Source organism: Chrysemys picta, chromosome 14, assembly GCF_011386835.1.
Source record: "Chrysemys picta bellii isolate R12L10 chromosome 14, ASM1138683v2, whole genome shotgun sequence".
Taxonomy (NCBI): Eukaryota; Metazoa; Chordata; order Testudines; family Emydidae; genus Chrysemys; species Chrysemys picta.
This window is the reverse complement of record NC_088804.1, coordinates 41,802,368-41,824,484: the sequence shown is the minus strand read 5'-3', so window position 1 is coordinate 41,824,484 and position 22,117 is coordinate 41,802,368. Positions and strand designations below refer to the sequence as shown.

At 47.4% G+C, this 22,117-nt stretch overlaps 2 long non-coding RNA genes across 3 annotated transcripts; one reads left to right on the top strand and one right to left on the bottom strand.

Moving 5' to 3' along the window:
• Positions 1 to 1,595: 1,595 nt before the first annotated feature.
• LOC101937681 (uncharacterized) lies at positions 1,596 to 12,980 on the top strand. The gene is made up of 2 exons (XR_010592681.1): positions 1,596 to 1,730; positions 4,831 to 12,980. It is a non-coding gene; the product is annotated as an uncharacterized LOC101937681 (long non-coding RNA).
• Positions 2,493 to 21,949, bottom strand: LOC122172685 (uncharacterized). 2 transcript variants are annotated; one of them, XR_010592682.1, is made up of 3 exons: positions 21,269 to 21,949; positions 5,074 to 5,276; positions 2,493 to 3,682 (listed from the first exon to the last, which is right to left on the bottom strand). It is a non-coding gene; the product is annotated as an uncharacterized LOC122172685 (long non-coding RNA). The 2 variants fall into 2 exon arrangements; XR_006173211.2 differs by having other exon boundaries at positions 2,493 to 3,679; positions 21,269 to 21,948.
• Positions 21,950 to 22,117: the final 168 nt, after the last annotated feature.

Genomic DNA, 22,117 nt, shown 5'->3' with positions numbered 1-22,117 from the left:
GCTGACCGTGGCCGAAGCCAGGTGCTTCAGAAGGAATGAACAGACCAGGTAATCCCGGAGTGATCCATCCCTTAGCATCCATCCCGGCTTCCATACCAGCCTAGATCTCCTGGGAGAGCTGCAGCAGCAAACCTCTCGGGACCATGCAGTTTATATGGCAAGGGAGTGCTTTTGCCATTATCGCGTAAACCAGTTCCCAGAAAGGAATAAGCTGTTCTGGCAAAAAGGCTTTATTGCTGTCTAAATGCTTCTACACTAGGGCTCTTTTGCCAGCATAGCTAGTCTGTTGACAGTGATTTTTCCTTCCTTGTCAATCAGTCAAACTCAATCTGTTGTTTTCTCTCTTCTGGATCCTTCCCTTCTGTGCTTAATTTTGCTGTTTTCCTTTAGCCTAAAAGCAATCTCCTTCCCTTTGTTGCTAAGCACTTTGTGTAGGCTGTCTCTTCTCATGGGCTTCTCTTACCCCCGTCTCTGTCTCTTTTCACTTTCTCTGCTCCACTGAAATGAATTGCCTCTTTTCCAAGTCAGAGGCCATGTCTCCCCTACAACCTTTGGTCAGCACAAGTTCTGGTAGGATACAGTACAGAAGTTTGGATATTACTTGGGTGCATGCATTCTTGGCTGCTTGCATTGGTGATGGACCATGGGTAAGTATACCTGTGTGCCATGCTGTGCTGTTTAGCGCAATGCTTATTGGGACTTGTTTGCAGTGTTTTGGGGGATACTAATGATTCACCCAGGGGTTGCTGAGAGCTAGGGCTTAAGTTCCCAGCATGCAATTTTCTCCATCCCATAATACCTTTCACAGCCCATAATTTTAGTGCTTTTTTTAATCACACAATCCTGTGCAGTGCTTTTCTGTCTGCTATCCCTAAACAAAGCACGGAACCTGCATAGTTCAGCACTATTCTTATGACCATTGTAAATACAGGACACAATTCTTCTGTATTTGCAGACCTTCATAGGGGAGTGGCTTGAAGTGGCTTCCATTATATACAGGGTTTACAGTTTGGTTCAATGGCTCTCAGCACCCCCACTATACAAATTGTTCCAGACTCCCTACAGACCTTCAGGGAGCACTGCAACAGCTGGGACCACAATGAGGAAGATGAGGATATCTTTGAGGCGAGATTGCTGATGGACATAGCAAAAAAATAAATAAATCCCAGATCGCTTGTGACTTGCATGGAGCAGCTGCAGACTGTGGAGCATTTCTTCTGGGCCTAAGAAACCAGCACTGACTGGTGCGATGGCACATAATGCAGATTTGGGACAATGAGCAGTGGCTGCAGAACTTTTGGATGCAAAAGGCCACATTCCTGGATCTGTGCCATGCTCACCCTAGCCCTCCAGTGCAGGGACAGAATGAGAGCTCATTGACAGTGGAGAAGTAGTGGTGATCATGTTCTGGAAGCTTAAAGCACTGGATTGCGACTGGTCAGTGGGAAATCATTTTGAAGTTAGAAAATCCACAATGGGGGCCATTGTCATCCAAGTGTGTAAGGCCATTGAATGCTGTGCAGGATTGTGACTCCCAGCAATATGCAAGAAATGGTGGATGGATTTGCAAAAATGGGGTTCCCAGCTGTGGTGGGGGAATAGACAGAATACACATCCCTATCTTGGTGCCAGCCACCTTGCTACAGAATACATTGACAGAAAGGCCTATTTTTCTATAGTTCTGCAAGTGCTATTGGATCCCTGGAGATGCTTCACTGATATCAATGAAGGTTGGTATGGGAAGGTGCATGATGCTTACATCTTTAAGATCACAGAATTGTTCAGAAAGCTGCAAGCAGGGACATTCTTTCCTGGGTGGTTGATTAACATTGGTGATGTGGAAATGCTGACCGTGAATTACTCACTGGATTAGATCTCAGGGAGAAAAACATCCCAATGGTTATAGCTGCCTGTTGTGTACTGCATAATATATGTGAGGCAAAGGGGGGAAAGCTACCACCAGGGTCGGAGGGGCAAGGTTGACCACTTTCTGCTAAATTTGAACATCCAAACACCAAGGCTATTAGAGGAGCCCAACCTGGAGCTCTGTGTTTGAGGGAAGCTTTAAAAGTTCATTTTCAGTCAGCTACAGTAGCGTTCTCTCTTGCTGTCTTGAGACCGTGTCAGTCTTGCATAATTTAAACCAGGTATTTTTTGGTTCTTGACTGCTGGTATCTGTTCTGTTGTGCTTGCTGCAGATTATAAATACTGCTGGGCCTGAGGCTTTGCATGCCACTATGACTTGTGTGATGCTTGCTGTTCACGTATAAACATGGCTGGGTCCTGGGTGTTTTCCTGGTGGTATTGCTTTGCGACTGTGGTGCTTGGTCTCCGTTTGAGAATTGTTTCATTTCTTGGCTTCTTCTGTGCATTCTGATAAGGATACTTTGAGTCTCCAAAACTACAACGTTGTTGAGTGCAAAAATTCAGTGCACAAAATCAAAATGAAAACAAACACACAACTTAATGGGTTGAAACTTTTAAATCTCCAGTTGAAAAGGAAGCAAACATTTTTGTCCATTTGTGTAAACAGAAAGGTAGTTCAGTGCAGGTCGCTGTGGCTACACATACACCAATGTGGTTTTCACAGGTCAGAGTCTGTGAAATTGTGGTTTCCCTTGTTATCCTGTGGCGTGGAGTAGTAGGGGTGAAAAAGATGCAGTCCATGCTACCATATGGTATGTTGGGGGTGTAGGCAGGGCTGGATTAACTCCCCTTTGGGCCCCTGTATACAAGTCTTCTTTTGCTGGGAGGAAGTTTGGTGCAGGAGGGAGCTGGGGCAGGGGATTGGGGTGTGGGGTCTAGGAGGGAGTTTGGGTGCAGGAGGGGGCTCTGGGCTGTGGCAGGGGATTGGGGTGCAGGAGGAGGTGTGGGGTGCAGGCTCTGATCAGGAGCCGCTTACCACAGGCGGCTCCCGGCCGGCGGTGCAGCAGGGCTCAGACAGGCTGCCTGCATGTTGTGACCCCACACCACTCCTGGAAGCCGCAGGCTGCTGGCACGTCTCTGTGGCCCCTGGGGGAGGGGACATTACGTCTTCATGCACTGCCTGTGCTCGCAAGCACCGCCCTTGCAGCTCCCAATGTCTGGTTCCCGGCTAATGGGAGCTGTGAGGACGGTGCTGGGGGTGGAGCAGCACACGTAGGCCCCCCCACTCCCTGCCAGGGGCTGCGAAGACGTGCCAGCAGCCAGTCACTTCCAGGAGCGGCGTGGGGCCAGGGCAGGCAGCCAGCCTGAGCACCCCTTTTAGTGGCCCAGAGATGGCTGCCTATGATTTATTTTTGCGGGGCACCCTCTTGAGCCGGGGCCCTGGGCTGCAGCCCCTAAAGCCCCTGCCTTAATCTGGCCCTGGGCGTAGGGAGCACCGACCATGGTTCTGCAAGGGATGCAAAAGCTGGTGAGCCAAGGATTTTTGGGCCTGTAGGTCAGCCAGAGTCTGCAGCATTTGGGTTTGTTGCCTGAGAAGCCCCATTATGTCCTGGTGCATTTCCTGCTCCTTGTCCTCCTGGGATTCCTAGGCCTTTTGCCTGTGCTTTGTCTTTCTCTAGGCTCTTGGTCATATTGGCCCGCCAAGCCCTTGTTCACAGGCTGCTGCAGCACTCGCCTGTAGGATCTCGCAGAGCACTATGGAGGGCATGTTCTTCCTTCTCCTCCTCCTTGGAGTCAGGCTCCACACTAAAAGCTGCTGATAAAAATAGACACCTGCTCCATTAGATTTACAAGAAAGATAAGCTTCCAAACTCCCTTCCCTTAAGTCCCATAAATACTTCTGAGAAATGCTTATTGGCAGTTCAGCTTTGGAGCACCTCAGTACAGCACGTATCAGAGGGGTAGCTGTGTTAGTCTGAATCTGTAAAAAGCAACAGAGGGTCCTGTGGCACCTTTGAGACTAACAGAAGTACTGGGAGCATAAGCTTTCGTGGGTAAGAACCTCTGAAGAAGTGAGGTTCTTACCCACGAAAGCTTATGCTCCCAGTACTTCTGTTAGTCTCAAAGGTGCCACAGGACCCTCTGTTGCTCAGTACAGCACCACTCTCCAGCTCCAACCATGATGAGTATGGCCTGGCGAGGACTGGCTGAGAGGGATATTCTGTTGCATGAAGTTATAGAATTCTGGCCCCTATTCCATGAGTATAGGACAATGGCACTGAAAATTGGCACTATTTTCTACAGGCAGTGGTAATTTTAGCTGATTTATCTCACTTCTGAGGATCACAAGGCGCAGAGAATGCAGATGATATTGGTGTCCCGAAGCCACCTAGTCCTGTATGCTATTAGCCTGTTTACGGCAATGGTGCCAACTGAACTCTTCGCAGTGTGTCATGGGAAAGTGCCTTACTGCCCAGGGAGAAATAAGACTACCCTTCCTAGACACGTTCAGGAGAGGATTGCAGAGTATCTCCATGAAAGTCAAGATCTCTCAGGAGGCTAAAAAGGGACATCCCTAGTCGCATAAACAGACTGCTCCATCTTATCCCCCAGCACCCTCCTGCCTAGCCCAACAAGGGAATGAAAAACAGATGATGACTCTACCTCTGGTTGTCCTATGTCTGCCCGAGTACAGGACACTGAATCAACGTGGATCATGGAATTGGACTGCCATAGGACTGTTCAGGAATTTGTTTTGAATTTACTTCCTAACTTTTTAGTTTCTCAAGTAAATCAGTAAAGCAATGAAAAGTCAATACTTTTGTATTGCACACTTGGCGGTGGGCTGGGTGACATCTTTAAATGGGGGTGGGAGAAGGAGAGGAAGGAAAAGCAAATAAAACATTGGAAGGAAAATGCATGCATGCTCACGCTTACCTGAGCTCCCTTCCTCTTCTTCATCAGGCTCATCTGCACTAAATTCCTGTGGAATTTCAAACAGGTCCTGGCTTGCGGCATGCTTGAAATACCTCACCAGGTCCCCTCATACACCCCCCCCCCCCACCACCTTCGCTGTTCATGGGAGCAGTCTCCTGAAGAATCCAGAGAGGTCTGCCCATCGCTGGTAGGGCCTTTCCGAAGGATGGTATGCAATTCATTGTAAAAGCGTGAGGTCTGTGGGGCAGCACCAGATTTCTTGTTACCCACCCTGGCCTTGTGGTGTTCCTGGTGAAGTTCCTTTGCCTTCATGCAGGACTGCTGCTGATCCCTGCTATACTCCTTTGCCTGCATCCCCCATCCAGTCTGCTCGTAGATGTCCACATTTCTATGGGTGGTCCATAGCTGTGGTGGCACAGGTGATTCAATACTCCTGTCTACCCCAGTGTTGGCGTGGACTTGTGATCAGTTGGCTGCAGACGACAAAAGTGAACTGCTAGATATGCTCACCAAGCCTGGCAACCAGGAAAGGGCATTTCAAAAATACTCAAGATTTTTAAAGGGGGGTTGGTTTTCTGTGTTTTTGACCCCTAGGCAATGGAGTTTAAAGTCGTGAGCAGAGTGGTCACTATTATGAGGACTGGGGCATTGTGGGATAGCTGCTGGAGGACTGTTAGGGTCGACACAGGTCATGCAGTGTCTACACTCACGGTGTGGACCTCAGTCGGTTGATTGTGGTTCTACGCTATTTGGGATGGTGGTGTTACTGCATCACTGTAACAGGACATTGATGTTGGCCAGAGACAAATTTGAGCATAGCCATATGCACAAATAGGTCAACGTATGTGGGACATGTCAGCCTACCTTTGTAATGTAGACCAGGTCTGTAGGTCTCTTCATTATACTTATTCACTCATTCTATCTGCTCTTTGACATGGTTGATCGCTCCATTTTCCTTGAAACTCGGGTCTGGCTTACGCTTAAAACGTAGGGTGACACAGCTACAGTCTTGAGTGCCATAGCTTTACTGACCTAACCCCCGGTGTAGATGCAGCTAGGTCAGTAGTTCTTAACCTATGGGGAGGGCCTCCCAAGGCAGGCGTGGGAATGTGTCATGGGAGGCGTGAGCTGTGTGTTAGAGCTCCGGGTGGCTGGGGCTTGTGCAGAAGGCTGTGCACACCTGGGAGGTAGGGATAAAGGGGACAGCAAGAGCCCTACCACCCAGGTTTGCGCTCTCCTTCTTCCCCCTGCCCAATCCCTTACCTGTAGATGGCTGGGTTCTGGCTGTCAGCCCCGGGGTTGCAATAACAATGCAGAAGTAAGGGTGGTAATGGGGCGCTAAGTCTGCTGTGAAAAGTGATATTGCCAAATATCATTTTTCACATTGCCACCCTTACTTCTCCACCACTGTTGGTGTGGCACTGCCTTCAGAGCTGGGTGCCCAGCCAGCAGCAGCTGCTGCTCTCCGCTCTGCCTTCAGAGCTGGGTGGCAAAATATGTACTTGTGGGAGGGAGGCATGAACGACTTCAGACACAAAGGGGACTCGATCAAATAAATTTGAGAACCACTCACCTAGTCAGTGGAAGAATGCTTCTGTCAACTAGCTACGGTTGCTTGGGGAGGTGGAGTTTAAACAGTGATGGAAAAAACCCTTCCGTTAATGTAGTCTGTGTCTACACTACGAGTTACAGTGGCATATCTCTGGCACCCAAGGCATATACATGGCCCTTGTCTCCCATCCAGAATTTCTTTGTGCTTCTCCTATTTTGCTAGCTGGTCCTTCAGTGTCACTTTCAGTACATCGTCTTCCTCCCCTGCTCTATGGCTATTTGCCAGGAGTCTGTGCTTGTTTCCCTTTACACTTGCTCTCTGGAGGACTTCATTCACTGCCATGGTTTCCTCTCACCTCTGTTTTGGTGAGACTCCAGATTTCTCTCTCTCCAGCCCAGAGTTCTCCTTAGTCCAAGCTCACCTGTCTCGTCTGTCTCCAACATCTTTTTAATGAAAGGTTACGGTGATATGTAAAAGTATAGTAGTAATAGTAATCTTTTCAAAGGATCTCCCCCTGCTCACTGGTGTCTGAATTAACACTCCCTTTTTGGAAGAGTGTCTTAGGATGTTAATTGTCATCTACCCCTCAGATGTGTCTCTGTGAACCTTCTACTTAGCAAGGTCTGTTAGCGTATTAATATCCTCCTTATGCCTGGAAGTCTGTTTGTATCACTGGCCTAACTGTCAAACAGCTTAATTAAACTCAATTAATCCATAGTGGGTGGACAGAGCTGCTATCACCGCAGCGGGTATATGATAGGTTGTGCGACTGAAACCCAAGGTCATGAAACAGCAGGTTCCTGCTCCTCAGGCTCCCAGAGACTAGATTTGACACAGAGGTGAGGGGTTTAAACTCTGGCCTTGTCTAGATTAAGAAAATAATTCATGTTTTTAAAAATGTTAACCAAGGTGTGAGGCTCCCCCAGGGTACATCATGACCAGTTAACATGAATTTAAAAGGTGTTAAATGGAACCTCTACTAAGTGCTAATCATGTTAGCTAACTCCATTGAAAAAAGAACAGGAGTACTTGTGGCACCTTAGAGACTAACAAATTTATTAGAGCATAAGCTTTCGTGGACTACAGCCCACTTCTTCGGATGCATATGCATATCCACGAAATCTTATGCTCTAATAAATTTGTTAGTCTCTAAGGTGCCACAAGTACTCCTGTTCTTCTTTTTGCGGATACAGACTAACACGGCTGCTACTCTGAAACCTGTCCATTGAAAAACAACATCTTTTAATTAATCATGGTTATTATGGTGGTGCCTAAGGACCCCCCATGATTGGGACCCCATTGTGCTAGGTACTGGACAGACAATAGCAGAACTTCCCATCTAAATAGACAAGACAGACCCAGGGTGGGGGAGGGGGAAGAACACAAACAGAGCAAGCTATGCAATAGTGGCAAATGGCATATTAGTTCCATTTTTAGGGGGGTGAGGAAGGTGGGTCTACTTTGGGGAAGGGGGAAATCAGCTAAATGGAATGAAAAGTGAAGGGGGAGGGAATATTGAAGGCAAGGTTGGTGAGGGGTCTTTTCCCCAGGCCTTATCTACAGTGGAAAAGTGCAGTCATTTAACTAAACTGATTTAAAACAAAATGACAAAACACAATCGAGTTAAAATAGTACACCCTCCTAATGCAGACTCCCTTAAAACCATTTGAAAACCTTGCTTACATCAATTTATCATGTGTTGGCAAGTTAGGCCCTGGGTTACACACACAAGATGCGCTGTTTAAAGTATCAGAGGGGTAGCTGTGTTAGTCTGGATCTGTAAAAAGCGACAAAGAATCCTGTGGCACCTTATAGACTAACAGAAGTATTGGAGCATAAGCTTTCATGGGTGAATACCCACTTCGTCAGACGCATGTGGTGGAAATTTACAGAGGCAGGTATAAATATGCAGGCAAGAATCTGTCTGGAGATAACGGGGTTAGTTCAGTCAGGGAGGATGGGGCCCTCTTGGGTGTAGACCGAAGACATCTACACCGAAGAGGGCTTCATCCTCGAATACTTCTGTTAGTCTATAAGGTGCCACAGGACTCTGTCGCTGTTTAACTAAACTGATTTTAAAATAGATTTTAAGTAAACTAGGGCAACTTTTGTTTTTAGACATGACTGACTTCAAATAAATGGATATAATGAAGGATTAAGCAGGTTTAAGTGCAGCTACATTAGGGGGCTCTGCCAGTTTCATTAGGCCTTGTCTACACACAAATTTGCACCAGGTTAGTTAAGGCTGTGTTTATGTTAGGATTTGGCACCCAGGTTGAGAAACAACTGCTCTCCCTGGCCCCCCTGCATAATTTGGCTAATTACACAGGGTCTGACTACATTTGGAACTAGGGGTGATTCTCAGTTTGAGAAGATATTCCCGCTAGCTCTCATTGAGCTAGTATGCTAAAAATCAAACGTAGATGTGGCAGCACAAGCAGCAGGAGGGGCTAGCCGCTCCTAGCATGCACCCCTGAGAGAAGCTAGGTCTGTAGTTGGGATGGATAGTGTTGTGGGAGCAGCAGTGATCTGTATGCTATGTATAACTATGCTCTGTATGCTCAAAAGGTCTGTTACACTTCCCCCTCCCCCTTTTGTCTCCTCTCCCTCTTTGAATACCTGTGAAGTGGCTTTCCCCCTCCCTCCTGGAATGCTTGTGGGATGAATGGGCTGGTTGAACAGCTGGAAGATCAGAAGAGCTCCCAGGTAGACAAGGTGTCTGGGACTCTAATTAGGCAGCACTCACACACCCAATGCATGGACGCTGCATGGACACTGCCCGAGGTGGAGTGTGACCAACCAGACGCGGCCAAGTCATCTCTAGTCGCAGGCCATGAGGAGCAGGCCCTTAAAAGGGGAAGGGGCCATGTGCTCAGCAGTGCACTCACAAACTTGTACCTCCTGTGAAGGCCCTTCGCCTGGACTGCCTGGCCAGTGGCTCGCCGCATTGCATTGGGGAAGACTTACCTTCATTGTACCGTCCATTGCTGTGCTGTGGGACACTTACCTTGAATGATCCTGACATCTCCAGTACCGTGCCTGTCCTGGGAGTGTGAGTATGCGAGTGTGACCCCCCCGTCTCCCTTTCTTTTGAGCTTAGCTATCAGTATAATAAACGTGCTGCTTTCTGCCAAATTCTGGTGGGTCATTAGTTCTCCCTAAGCTTACTGGCTGGCCCAATTTTGGGTAAGAGCTCACCCCACTGCCGTGTTAAGCTATGTTTAACATGCCAGCTGAATAAGAGCTGGCATGAGTGTGTGAATTGCACCTCCAGCTTGAAGCACCAACACACCCACAGAATGGGCCAAACTCAGCCTCTCCCATATCAAAAGATTTTAGCCCTGATGCAATAGTCTACGTGTCCAGAGAGGCTTGAAACAATCTTCTCTGCTTCAGGAACTATTTATTTACCAACATAATGTGTAGTTGAGTTGTGATGCTTGAACTCCTGCTCCCCTGCCTAAGTCAAACTCTCTCTCAAAGAAATATCATCAATCATCAGCTGGGAGAGGAACTATAAGAAGCCAGTACAAAGAAACAAGATACTCCCTTTTGCCGTGCCTAGCACAAAGTAGGGTACAATTAGAGGGAGATGCAAGAAACCTTGGCTAATATGTCCCAGATGAATATCCAAGATATATTATTAGCCTGATAAGATGTATTCAGGAGCCAAAATGTCTTAATTACAACTCTAGAATTCAATAGATCTGATGATGTATTGTTTAGATTACAAATTTGCAAGTACTTTCGTCCCTCTGTGTATGAAATGTAACCTTGGAAAAGGTGACTTCATTCCCTGCCCTTGGATTGGTAAGACTTTCCTTTGGGAGTGTATCCAATACTCTGAGAAGATGAATATAACCTGATCCAGACTTGGCCAAGCTGGGATATGCTCCAGCTATGACGACATTGAATAATATTGCAATTAAAAAAAAAAGTGTATTTACTACTGGTGAAAGGTGCTGGACGGGAGCCTGAAACCCCCAATTTATCTACTGAACAGAAACACCCCTGGCCCATGTGCCTCATCCCAGATACAGAGAGATCACCTTTAAGAGTGGGAGATGGGAGAAAGGTCTATTTCCTTGGCCTCCCTTTTCAACCTGATGAGAAAAAGGACAACTAGCATACCCCGTGATGGTGCTGTTGTCCCCTGTCAACCCTAGCAGTTAGTCAAAGTTTGGGGCCCTGTGGTTTTCCAGTTCACCATAGAAGTTTGTTATAATCAGGTGTTTAGTCCTGTGTAGGAACAAAGAAGGAATCAAAGAGCAGGAAAAGCTGTGACAGACCCATGGTACAATCCAGACTAATGAGTAGCTGTATCACCCCTGCCCTCTAACCTAGGGGGCCATTTACAATGCTTTGGTGCTGTAGCCTCCAGTCTAGACTGCGCACAAACAGCCTCCAGCATGTAAGTCAATCCCAGCTGTGTGTGTGTGTGTGTGTGTGCGCTCCAGCCACACCTTGGCTCTCACCAGCCTTGGTTATCCTTCAGGGTGACCCCAAAGCATTCCCAGGCTTAGATTTCCCCTCACAAATGTGTCTTGTATTGCCCAGCCCTCTCCTGGACAATACAAACTCATGTAGCGTCTGTATTTGTTTAAAAGAAATAATAGGTACACATCTTATTACCATAAATGGAGTTTCACAAACACTTCAATTTAAACACACTGACATCGGTAAAACAAGTTTATTAACTACAAAGAGAGAGATTTTAGGTGAGTAAGAGTAATGATGCATCAAGTCAGAACTGGTTATAAGAACAATAAAGATAAAATGCAACTCATGTCTAACGAACTGTTAACTTCAGAGCAGTTTTTTCACCACATGTTCTCAGCAATCTTACTGACCAAACTTCTTAGCTCAAGACCCCTTCTCCAGTTCAATGGCTTTTTCCTTTGTCCCTCCTGGTGCAGTGAATCAATGGGCAGAGAGAGAGGGAGATGGGGTGCCTTGGGGTGTTTGTCCCTCCTTTTTATAGTGTCAGTCCCCTCCTAGGAAAACTTTCCAGATGAGATTCAAGAGACAGACCATAGGAAGGAATGTTCCCTGCTACATTTTCTTCACCTGTTGGAGCTTCTTTTGTTTCCCTTCCTGCTTGATGATTGTTTGCTGCTTAAATGCAAATTAAGCAGCGCACACATTCCTTTGTTTGAGACCCACCTGTTTGTCAACCTCAGTTTGGAACATGTGTGAAGATCACCATATAGTGGAATCTTATAACTTCACCTATGTTGTTGCTACACATTTTATCTGGACAGTATTGACTAGCAAATTATGAGTTTTCAAATGATGTCTCATAAAGGCACACTTCGTACAAAAATTCTTGCAATAGTGTGTAGGGTATGGAAACAGGTACATTGTGTCGTAACAGCTTCTCTTGTTCACAGCACTACAAGCACTCTTTTAGCCTACACCTCTGACCCAAACACCTCTCCCCAGGTTTCTTCCAGGAGCAGCCACTCTGCGTTCAGCTAATGTGAATTAGGCATTTAAGTTCAATAGTTGTTAACATAAGGCGTTATAAATTAAAAGTAAAAATCTCTTCTGCTCTCAGATGCTCAACTTTCACTCTTGGCCCTTTTGATGTTATACTTTTACTAGTCCTCTGATCCTCATGGGCCTTTTCTTTATTAGCAAATTTAATAGTCGTCATGATTCACACCCAGTGCAGATTATATGATACAATGGTGAAAACAATTAAGCTTGCTGGGAGGGGAGGGAGAACTGGGGGGAGAGGAGTTTGGGGCTATGGAGAGTGGAGGGGGATTAATGGGAATGGGGGGAGGAAAAGGGAGAGAGGCTGGGGGGCTCAGGTCGGGGATGTCAGTTATTGGGAGAGGGAGAGACACAGAAGGGTAACATGAGGTTAGGTCAGGGTCACCTGTCAACCCTACATTCTCTCCTCCTCTGTGCAAATTGGGATTTGGGGCCCCCTGTCCTTTTGGGGGTGTCTGAGCTTTTTTTCCCTACCCCTTTCATGTGGCATCTGAGCTCTTGGGGGCCTGCTGCATTAGGGGTGGTTTAGCACCTCTCTTCATTCTCCACACGTTGAAGTTGGGATCTGAGCCTCTCTCCCTGCCCCCATGTGAGCCAGTATTCTGGGAAACCCACATTCTCTAGATGAGGAGTTGAGAACAGGCATGCTTGATGCATACAACAGCCTCAAGCACTGGGGATGGGAACACCCAATGAGGTGAATGGAATATTTCACACATCTCAGAGCTATTGTTTAATCTCTGTGGGGTGTTCTCATTCAACCGAGACTATCACCTTGAGATGAATGGGTCACTTAAAACCTCTCAAAGTCGCCAGTGTTCCCAGGATTATCCTGTGCTGGGGACTTGGCTACAGCAAAGCAGTTGATGATAATTCATTTCATATTATAATGGAGAGCCAGTTCTGCTACAGTTAAGATTGCAAAGACTTTTCTGTCTAAAGCAGAGGTTCTCAGGACAAAATTTTTGGTGTCCTCAGAGTACAGCCACCAACTCTTGCTGGTGGCCACTGTAGCATTGCACTCCATATGTTTATGGAAATATGCTTATGAGTGTAAATATAATGTAACTGGAATATGCTTTATGCAAAAGGTCTCTTGTAAGGTATCATTACAAAGCTTATAATCTGAGTGTGTTCATCCTATTTGTATGAATGTATCATTCTTGTATCTGAAGCATTACTCTGAACTGCTATTCTAACTATGCAGTGTGGGCCATTAATGGTGGCTTGGAATCTTGATGGCTCCCATTAACCAAGACAATTGGTTGTAAATAGCTCTGTTTACTGGGTGAGATTTACCTGTATTCAGTTTCTTAAATGTATTAGGCTTAGACTTGCATGTTTTGTTTTATTTTGCTTGGTAACTTACTTTGTTCTGTGTGTTATTACTTGAAAACACTTAAATCCTAATTTTATACTTAATAAAATCACTTGTGTTTATTAATTAACCCAGAGTAAGTGATTAATACCTGGGGAGCAAACAGCTGTGCATATCTCTATCAGTTTTATAGACTGACAATTTGAGTTTACCCTGTATAAGCTTTATACAGAGTAAAACTGATTCATTTGTGGTTTGGATCCCATTGAGAGCTGGGTGTCTGGGTGCTGGAGACGGGAGCACTTCTTAAGCTCTTTTCGGTTAAGTCTGCAGCTTTGGGGGTGTGGTTCAGACCCCAGGTCTGTGTTGCAGCAGGCTTGCATATCTGGCTCAACAAGGCAGGGTTCTGAAGGCCCAAACTCTCAGAGAATACAGGCTCAGAGGTAGTCTCAGCACATCAGGTAACAGTCCTAACGGCGTCTCTGTGACCGAACCCCATCACAGTCACTCACACTTTTTCCTAAAATACTTAATTAGCTTTATGCATGTTTATTCAGATTGTCTGAAAATTTGCTGCAAGAGGTTCTTGAGATGCAGGGAGGGTTGCCAACTTTCTAATAGCAGAAAACTGAACAACCTTGCCTTGCCCACGCCCCCACCCATGTGCCACTGCTTCTCCAAGGGCCTGCCTCCACTCCCTACCCCCTCCGTTCACCCTCCCCAACCCTCGCTCAGATGCTCATTTTCACTGGGCTGGGGCAGGGGGTTGGGGCCCAAGGTGGGGGTGAGGGCTCTGGGCTGGGGCCAGGGATGAAGGGTTTGGGGTGCAGGATGGGGCTGGAGGCTAGGGGTTTGGAGTGTGGGAGGGAGCTCCAGGCTGAGGTACGGGTGCTGGGCCGGAGGTGTGGGCTCTGGGGCCAGAAATGAGAGGTTCTGGGTACAGCAGGGGGCTCTGGGCTGGGGGTTGGGGTGCAGGCTCCAGGTGGTGCTTACCTCACACATTTCCAGAAAGCAGCATCATGTCCCTCTGGCTCCTAGGCGGCGGCACAGCCAGGGGACTCTGCACAGTGCCCCTGTCCACGGGTGCCACCCCTGCAGCTCCCATTGGCCCTGGTTCCTGGCCAATGGGAGTTGTGGAGCCAGTGCTTGGGACAGCACATGTGGGCGGGGGCAGCACATGGAACCTCCCTGGCCGCTCCTTTGCCTAGGAGCTGAACATGCCAGCTGCTTCCCAGGAGCCACTCAGAGCCAGGTAGAGAGCCTGCCAGCCCTGCTGTGCTGCCAGCTGGACTTTTAATAGCCCGTCAGCAGTGCTGACCAGAGCTGCCAGGGTCCCTTTTCGATCAGGTGTTCCAGTCGAAAAACGACACCTGGCAACCCTAGATACAGCCCCCTGGGGAAAAACAAACAGCTTTTCTTAAAGTTAACAGATTCTAGCATATTTATTTATGGCTGGCTTCCAAAGTGCTGATGGCTTAATGGGATCAGAAGGGGAGGGTGAGATGGAAATGGTGGCAGAGTTATATGTTGCAGGGGGAGGAATAGTGTAAGTGGCAGGGGAGAGAGAGACACACACAAGTCTTCTCTCCCATGTTTAAAGTCACTGTATCCACCATGTAATAAACTGTCAAGTTTTTGGGACAGACCATGGATGAAATTTCCGTCACTGGCCAGTTAGCAATTACTCTCCCCCCCCACCCAGCAAAGCTTCAGAGCACAACCATTATCCTCAAAAACAACAAGGAGTCTGGTGGCACCTTAAAGACTAACAGATTTATTTGGGCATAAGCTTTCGTGAGTAAAAACCTCACTTCTTCGGATGCATGCATCTGAAGAAGTGAGGTTTTTACTCACGAAAGCTTATGCCCAAATAAATCTGTTAGTCTTTAAGGTGCCACCAGACTCCTTGTTGTTTTTGTAGATACAGACTAACACGGCTACCCCCTGATACTTGACAACCATTATCTTCATTCCACTATAACTAAATGAACAGAGAGGGAGCACGTAGGAATCCCGATAGTGGCCTGCAACAGGCACACTCCATCCTCATCCTCTGATGACTCAGAAACCTCTCAGACCCTGTCCACTAACATGGAACTTTGTATGAATTTATTTACATTGCCCTCACCATCAGTCTCATGCAGCAACGTATTGACAGTGTTTCTTACCCCTCCCCACAGGAGCCAGGGAAGAACAGTGCTCTCAGCACATACTGTGCTCACCTAGCCCAGATCCTCCCCTTTGCATCTTTCCTGTTTCTTTCTTTATACCCCTTAGCTGATGCTCATTGGTTCTTCAGCCTGATCAGCTAATTAGCCTCATATCCCTCTTCAGCCTTCTCCAGGGAAACTGATTGATGCCTAATGATCAGATTGCTGGCTCCCACCCCCAACCCTCAGTCATGCTACCTTAATGACCACCACTTCCTACCAAGAACCTCTCTCTGTTTCAAAAATCTGGCAATTCACTGACAAAAAATAAATTGATGCAGAGTTAAGGTTGCCAGGTGGGATCCCAGACCTTCGCAGACAACGCCACCCAGCAAATATCAAACTTCTGAAAACCAGGCAACCAAGAGTTAAGATACACGCCCTGCAACCTTTACTTTGCCCTCTCTGAGTGATGCCCCACTATGCCCAGAGTGCATGTGCACACTGCCTTTGAACTGTACTGAGCAGGAGCTACCAACATTTGCCCAACCTGCAAACACTTTGCCTACTCCACAGAAATTTTACAGCTCCTTCACTATTACGTGCACAATGCCATTTAACATTACACTCTACTTTTGCTACCATTCATAACCCCTCCCCCCCCAGACCACCCACATCTCCCACCTAACTGTGCCCTGCTACTGACACCACCCCCACAACGCAATGCTGGAATCTCTCAAGGTACACATGCACTTCTTTCCTTCAATCACACATGGGGAAGGGGGTCAGGGAGAGGGGCTACCCCCACCCACCTTGTGTCACAGTCACAGGTCTGCCAAGATGCTCCAGCTAATCCCTGCACCATTCAATATAGCTACACCTAGCACAGTCAAGGCAGCTGGGGTGCGTGAAAAGAATTCACAGTGGTTAGTGCCAGCTTCAGGGGGCCAGAGTTAAGGTTGCATGGGCATTTACTTTAACTCATTTCCTGATTTTCAGAAGTTTTGAGTGTTGCTGAAATTGACATTCTGGAAGGGCACAAGACACCACCAGGCAAATTTAACACTGCATTAATGAAGTTATTTGTCAGAATGTATTTATTATTTAACAGAAATATATTGTGACAGGGTGCCGGGGTTTTATTTGGTCTTTGGCAAATGGGATTTACTCCTGTTCAGGTCTGCACCCACCCTTGCACTGGTGTTCAGAGGAAGATAGAGAGCTGGAGACTGGAGAATCTCAGCAGGAGGGTTTGGGCGAAAGTAAGGGGAGAGTGCCTTGGAGGTAGAACTCCATACCCATTCACTACAGGACTGAGGAGACTGCTCACGTTAGGGGTTTTCTGGAAATTTGGTTAAAAAAATATTAGAGTATCCTCAAGAATTAAACCCTTAAGAAAGAACACAGGCATCTTGAAAGATTTCTTGCTAATTTCCATTGTGATCACTCTATTAGCTTAAAAATTTAGACTTAACATCTGTGTATATAACAAAGACTCAGTATTGCCAGCCTCAGGCATTTAGAATTCATAACTGAAGCCACCCAGATGCATGACATTTAAAAAAAAATTTTTTTTTTAAATTTGTCTTCTGTTTTTTTGAGCTTTAGAGTGTACTTGAGCCACATTTTCCAGCTATAAACTGCTTTTCTTTTTAAAACTAAAACAGATTCTCACATAGTCCCATGGCTCCAGGAGCTGGGGCTTTAAAACTCCAGCTATTGTGAGAGTGGGCATCTGTAAAGACTAACGTTCTAGCATCTTTTCTCTTTAAAGGGTGCCTGTGAAAGGAAGAGTGAATTTGTGCCCTTTTTTGCTTCCCTGTGTTGTACAAAGTAGGCCTAAATAAATATTTTTATCCAAGTATTTTTCCTTGCTTCCCCCGCATATTAGGGTTGTCAAGGTTTGTCTTCCATTTTTAGTGGAGGGATTCAAATATGCATTGTGTTCTTTCTCAAGCCTTAATTGAAGGGTAAGGGAGCTGAACCCTTAAAGAATTTTTTTCCCCTAAATGTTTCAGCTAACGTGGAAGGAACAAAAGCAAGCAAGCAAACAGCCAGAACAGTCATTTCTCTCAGTAGATCACATTTTATTTATTGTGAAGTCATAATCCTTGCAGTTCCCTAGTCATCCACAGAGTCTAAAGGAGACTACACCAAAAGTTCTAATGGAAAAAACCCACACATTACAAATATAGATTTTTTTTATATATCATAAACCCCCCTCTGGAAAAACACAAAAGAAACTCGATTTTGCTTTCTTTTACAGGTCACCTTTAATCCTTTTCCAGTAGATGGACAGTTCATGCTTTCATATGTGGCGTTCAAATAAAAAGGTCGGGGCCACCCAGAAGGAGGTTTTCACTTCCAACATAATGCAGGACCTCTGACGTGAAAGACATTAACGTCTTTCAGGGAAACTGTCCCAGCAAAATCTATTTAGAATATGAAGGGGGAAAAAGGACATTTCTCCTCTTGCTCACTACTGAACATTAGGGTATGACTATACTAGAAAGACTACAGCAGCACAGCTGCGCTGCTGGAGTGTTGACACTTATTACAGCGATGATTGGAAGGGGTTCTTCTGTAGCTGTAGTAAATTCACTTCCCTGAGGGGCAGTAGCTAGGTTAACGGAAGAATTCTTCTGTCAACCGAGCAGTGTCCATATCGAGACTTTGGACAGCTTAATTACATTGCACAGGACGTGACATTTTTCACAGTCCTGAGCGATGTAGTTAAGCTGATCTAGCTTTGCGGCGTAGACCAGCCCTAAGGCAGCAGAGGAAGGCATCTAACTTGGACACAGCGTTTCACAGTGGAATGTGTAGAAGAGAAGCTAGTGGGGGGGGAGGACAAGTCAGTCGGTTTCTTTTGACCGTTTCATTAGATCTTACGGAGAAGGGAGAGAAGTAAGGCTTTGTCCTTTTATCTCATGTAAGACAGGACAGTCTTAAGAAGCCAAGTAGTACTAGGCCTGTGCTTAAAGATTAGGTCAACCTAGCTACATCGCTCAGGGATGTGAGAAACGTTGCCCCCGAGTACTGTAGTTAGGTCAACCTAACTCCCAGTGTAGATGCAGCTAGGTCAATGGAAGAATTAACAATTCTTAACAATGCAGTCAGACACCCAGGCTCTAACCTATCCCTACAGAGCCTGATAAAGGCATCTGATATTTCAGAGCCAGAGCAACCCCAATTTGTGCTCTGGCTCTGAAAAAAAACTAAGGGTTTTAACACCTGGGAAACAGTCAATATTTAGGAATGCCTGCCCCTGGCCACACATCTCAACGGTGTGCTCGGAGTTTCTGGGGGGCAAGGTTACCCTGATTCCATACCTGTTGGAGCTCTTATGCTAGGAATAAGCTCTATGGGGCCTTACAGCTGCTTTGCCTTTGTCATCGTAAAGGGGCTGCAATGAATGCATCCCATGGCACGGTAGGTGTGGAAGCGAAACCTCTATGTCAGAAACAAATGAGCCCCATACACAATACAAAAGAGTTTTGTTGAGCTCTTCCTGTCTTGCTGACCATTGCTGGCTGGCTGTTTCTTTGTACTCCCCACAGGTTGTCTTGTCTGATTCTGTGATTGTGAGCTCTTTGAGGCTAGGACTGTCTTTTTGCTCTGTTTGTACAGCACCCAGCACAATGGGACACTAGTCCGTAACTGGGCTCAATGCTGCTACAGCCATACACGTAACCACACCCAGTGCAACTGTAGTATTTTTGCACTGGTACTGTAATGCTGGAACCACCAAAATGCAGCATCAGCCCCGCAGGAGTCAGTAATCCCAAGTGCAGCATTAGGGCGGCGGCAGTCAAGCATGCAATCCCTTGCTTTTGTGACAAAGGCAGGAGACCAGTCCAGCACGAGAGAGAGAGAACTGCTCCATCCCCAAAGGAAGCGGGAGAAATGGCTGAAGAGCCACATTCAGTGGCCAACTGAGGTTCTGATTCATAAGGGTCTCAATTTTCCTTCTATGACTGACACGTGTAACTGGAATGAAAAAGCCTCACACAAAACAGTTACAGCCATCGTGGCATGGGCAGGGCAGTCTGAGTTTAGGTGCAAACGTAGGCCTGGCTTGACGTAATGAATTGGGCATGGATGAGGCCTCATTTCCAGGAAGACAGGACTCAGAAGGTATTGGGATCAGCAGGCTGGAAACAGAATGTCTGTACTAGCTAAGACAAGGGGGACACCCAGAGACACATTTACAATGGATAAGATGATAAAGGATAAAAAAAAGGCTGGAACATACAATGAGGTAAAGAGTAAGTTGTGCACAAACAGTGCGTGGACTTATCGTGGGATCGTATGTAATGTCCCTCAGCGGGAGACATGACTCATGTAAACCCTGGAAAATGTTATGTGCTTCAAAGGTCTCTTTTAAACAATGTGTCAGACAAGAATTCTAGGAAATACGTCAGAAGAAGGGGAACACAGATGCCAATCCCTGGATCCAAACGTTTGACTCTACACCCTGAGGAAAAACCCATTGTCAGATGATTACTTGTTACCAGGGTCACAGGATCAAAGACCCCACTTGTATAAAGGGGGAGGGGGAGAATCTCAGATTAATGGGGGTTCATGTCCTGAGCAAAAGATGATATGAACTAATAACCACAGGAAAACTTCCATGTGAGGTCTGAGGGACTGACTCCTACCAGAACCCTTGCTGGAGTTGGGGGTAAGCTAATCAGCATGTGTGCAGGTTTTTATTTTAATAAGATATCTGTTAATGCTTTCACCTTAAGAATAAATGGGCTTGCTTAGGAAAATCTGTGTGGTATCTTAAAACTTTAGGTGATTATGCTGTTTATAACTTATGTGGAGAAAGCAAAGCAGACCTGCTTAAGCACTTTGACATGCTGGGGAACTCAATGTAGGCAGGGAACTGTGTAGCCCAGCAAACCCTGGTGAGAAGATAGAGACCCCTGCGTCTCCGGCCAAGAGAGGCAACAGCTGAGGAGCTGGGAGCCTAGAAGTGGGTGCCTTTCCTGAGCTACAAGGGGGAAAACATATGTGCAGTTCCCTCGAGTTATATGTGCAAGAAGAAAAAGGGAGATTAAGTTTGGGAGAAATTTGGGACTTGGCCATGGCTGAGGAGTTTAAAGTGTGTTATGGCTGCAAAAAACGTTCTGGGTTGCTTGTTCAGATGCATTATTTCATGTCTCACCGTGATAGTCAGAAGCACCATAGCTCAATAAGTCCCCAGCACCCTCACATGAGGGCAGTACCTTTTCTGTTGCAGGGCCTTGACTATGGAATATGATCAAACAAGAGCTCAGAATGAATCCTGATGTCTCAAGATTTGGATAAAAAAGTGGAGACCTGCTGTGATAGGTGGATCCCTGCCTCAAGCGCTCTCCAGCAGGTCACAGAACAAGTACACTTGCCTCAGTTTCCTCTCAGTCCAGTCATAAAGGGAATACAGTATCCAATCCAAAAAGCTCACTTCTAGGCATAATTTAGTACTGTACATGTTCTGTAGTCCATAGAATCCTCATGATAAAACCATTCTTCCAAAACCCCAAACTAGAACACGTACCATCACAGCAATTTTTCATGCTCCCTCCCTCCAGGCTATTATTTCCAGTTCACCCTCCCAAGAGTCCATCCCCAGACTTTCTACCTTGTTCCAGGGCTCCATCCTCCAGGCCATCTACCTGAGAGCTCCCAGATTTGCTCACTTTCCCCAACTCTTCTCTGGTATCCCCAAGTCAGGTCTCCCACTAGGTAACTGCAGCATTTCACTCAGCCAGGCCAACCCCCGCCCAGTGAACGTACTTCCAGGACTAACCCCTTGTTCTGGTCTTGGCTGCCTGCAATCCTTCACTCAGGCCTGCTGCAAGACAGCTTCACAATGTTCCACTCACCCACTCCTACCCACCTACCCCTCCTGCTCCTGTGATCCACCCTCCAGCATCCGCCCTTTTGTGCTGGGCTCACCTTCTCCTTACCAGGCTGGTTATTCCTAGCAGACCCCGCATGAGCTCTGACTCAGCAGGTCGTTCCCCAGCTCTGGCCAGTCCTCACCATCAGCCGTTTGCGGTTCCCCATGATGCTCCGGACCTGCTCTCCGCTGCTGCTTCTGGTTCTCCCTGGGCCTCTCCTTTCCTCCCCACGGAGATCTGCCCTAGCCCTTTCCTGACTGGCTCCTCGGCGGCTGTCTCCGGCCCCTCTCCTTGCACGCTCTTCGCACAGCCCAGGCCTGGCTCAGGCATGACCGTCTACACTACGTGCCCCGCCCGGGGGTGGCCCCGGGGGCAGGCAGCGCCTTACCGGAGACAGAGGGGCGGGAGTCAGAGAAGGAAGCGACCGGGGCCCTGGAGCCAATGACCTCGTTGGAGCCGATCGGCGCCCCTCCCCTGAGCGAGCGGAGATCCTGGCGCCCCCGGGGCCGCGCTGGAGCCGGGCAGGGGAGGGGAGGGGAGGGGCGGAGCACGCCAGCAGCGGCCGGGCCCCGCTGTCCTGGGGCGGGCTGCGAACGGGGCGCTCCCGGGAGCCCGCGGCCGCCCTGCCCTGGCCACCGTCCCCGCGCGGCCTCTTCCGCGGGCCGATACGGCCTCTAAGGCTACCGCGGAGCAGAAGAACGTAGCCCGGCCCCGGAAATGCCCGTTCACGTGATTCTCCTAAGTCAGCCAATCGGATGCCTATACGTCACGATACATGAACCAATCCGATTTGCCCGCCGCCGCCGTCACCGCGCATAACAACAGGCTCCGCCTCGCGCCGGCGCGCTAAGGGGAGGGTTTCTTCTGTTTACGCCGCGCGCAGCGTGCCTGTGTCACCCCGTGC